The following is a 3,003-nucleotide window of genomic DNA, read 5'->3' as shown; positions in this document are numbered from 1 at the left end:
CAAACAGCACAGTCTTTAGTTTTTTTTGTTGGATGAGCTGCAAGAAAGTGAGGTTGTTTGTTTAGCCTTTCTTCTTTTTCTACTGATGAAAGGACGACCCCGCTTCAAACTCATAGGGTTACGGACATGGCCTACAAGTTCAGTGATAAGGATTTCTCTGAAATTCCTGTGTTGAATTGTTTTTTCTCCATGGTTTTGTTTATTCGTGTTGAACAAGAGAAAGCTATTTACTATTCCCACTTCCAACATCCAGAAAAATAGTTTTCTCCACTACTTCAGAGATTTACGGGGAAATTTGTAGGAAGCAATATAGTGGGTCTGCTTGGTCCAAGCCACCCATATATTTGTTTATACTGACAGATAACTGTTTGGCTTTTGTATGTTTATTTGATTATCCTTGCCTTAATTAAGTAATTCAGCAATAACTTCTGAATCAGAAAGAAAAGAGGTACTTGGTAACGACATATCGAGTCACTAATGCGAACGCGTCTGAAAATTGGTTAGGAAACGTGACTACAATGACAAAGCAAAATAAATCAGCAGCCGACCAATCGTAGTTCAGCTGTAATTTATTAGTTCCTGAGAATGCCGTGCGATCGCAGCACCAATCGGAAAACATCGTAGGCCGGCCTAAAAATAAAGTAAAGCTGACGTCACTGCAATGTCGGATGGCGTCCCGACATACGAGCGGAACGGCAAAATAGCAATGTCGGACGACGTCCGACATACGAGCGGAAACGGTTTAAAGATAAAAAAATGAAGTAAATATTATATCAAGCTTTAATTTTCCTATTGCTTATTAAAACATTAATGTACTAAATAGTATGGCAATATTATCCTAACAATTACAAATTATAAAGCTGAAAAAACAAAAGAAACAGTGAATTTATAAAATTAAATAGTTTTTAAATATTTTAGACATAGTATGTTTGAACAGAATTTCAATCAAAGAGATATTACTTGTTAACAAATTTTTGTTTTTAATAATAGTTTAGGAATTGAAAACATTTACTTAAATAAATTCACAGAATATTGTTTAATACAAGAAATTGTTTTTAACTGCTAAAAAAGTGTATCCTAATTAAATCCATTGTAGTTTAAAGAGATGTTGGAATATCTAAGAAACATGGTGGTTTCATTGTTCAACAATTAGGATACCGGAAAATCTGTGCACAATGAGTGCCATGCCGTTTAACAGACGAGACGAGAATAAACAGTGTCAAATGAATGCTGTCAGCAACTTTTGCAGCACTACCATGACTCCATGACTTTCTTTTGAATATCTTGATGGAGAACAAGTCGTGGGTGCACCATTATGATCCAGAAACGAAAAGAAAAAGCACTGAATATTGACATTTAGTTTTCTCTCGCGACGTAAAAGTTCAAAATACAACCAACCTAAAAAACCTTTTGACTATGTTTTGGGATGTTAATCGAGTTTATGTGACCAATTATCAGGAACAAGGCGCAACGCTAAATTTGTCTCAATACATAGACTCTAAAACACCTCCGGCGTTGAATTTATCGTGTTAGAGGCAGCCTCGAGCCAATAATCTTGCAACATGACAACAATCGTCTGCACACTTCATGCGCAACTGAAGAGGTAATGAGAAGGCTGCAGTTTGAACCAATTCCATACCCTCCCTATTTCCCCAATATGGCCCCCTGCAGTTTTTATTTTTTCTTTCTACTCAAGAGAGATCTGAAGGGTACTCATTACACTTCAGACGGTGAAAGCAGCTATTCTAGATTCCAGAAAAATCTGAAGAATTTTTCAGTGATGGAATAAAAAAACTTGTTCCACGTTGGGAGAAATGTTTGGTCTTAATGGTGACCATGTTGAAAAATAAATGAATGAAAATAAAAGCTTAAGAATTGATCTTTATTTTTTACCCGATCTTGCTATTTCTTTTCATTAGCGTTCTACAAACATGTGTGCACTTTTTTCAGCCTACCTTTGTATTTCCAGTGGCAATTTCCAGTTGAGTTTGCCTTTGTGTCCCAATTTAAAAAAAATATATACATACGTAGGACTTTTATTCAGCCCTTTTAATTTACTTCCTATGATTTAAGGAGTTGAATGGAAAATCATAACTTCTGACTTTCCTTTATATTCAACAGTCAACATTGATGCTAATCTCTCCACTGTATGCCAAACCATTCTCGAGATAATACATGGAGAAACATTACATGGACACACACAAAGACAAATCTTTTGTGACCAGGCTGATTTACCGGCTTCAATTAGCCAATTGATTTGAGAGCAGTATACAATGCAAAACACATCAGGTTAACAATAGTAGATTCCAAAAGAGGCCTTGAAAACTTGCTTCCAAAAGTAATAGAACTAAGTGTTTGAAGTTATAAGTGAACTATTTTGAAGAGTATCACTTTTTAAAACATGTTGATGAATAACATTTCAAGACAGGTTGGACACTTTATGAACATACCTCATATTGCCACATATTGCGATGTTACCATGTTTAAGGCTGAAAACTGTAACTAAAGATTGCCATGGTCAAGTTTAATAGCTTTCTATTGTGTTTTTGTAAGTGGAATTATTTACTGAGGAATAAAACAATACAACTAAAACAGCAGTAAGATTTTACTAAATGGATATTGTTGGAAATTCCTTACTTTCAAAGTCACTTTATAGATTTAAATATTCTTTCATTTAATTATAACAAATAAATAAATTACTAAAATCCTTATAAACCTACTATCAAATATACTTTTATACTATACATACTGTCAAGTAAATGACTTAAAAAGCAAAAACAATATGTTAGCATTGTTCATTACTGAAATGCAATTTTTGAAAATGAAATGTTAAGGATATACTGAGCATTTACTTTCTTATTAAACATCGATGGCTGAGACATTACATCTATCACATCCACCTTGACTTTCCAACAATATTTTCAAAATGTACTTAGCCGTAAAAGACATGTAAAAAATAAACATAAAAATACCAATTACTATACAATAAACAAAAATACAGAC

This window comes from Homalodisca vitripennis, unplaced genomic scaffold (assembly GCF_021130785.1).
Source record: "Homalodisca vitripennis isolate AUS2020 unplaced genomic scaffold, UT_GWSS_2.1 ScUCBcl_6094;HRSCAF=13147, whole genome shotgun sequence".
NCBI classification, from domain to species: domain Eukaryota; kingdom Metazoa; phylum Arthropoda; class Insecta; order Hemiptera; family Cicadellidae; genus Homalodisca; species Homalodisca vitripennis.
The sequence above is the reverse complement of the archived record's forward strand: the minus strand, read 5'-3'. Positions refer to the sequence as shown.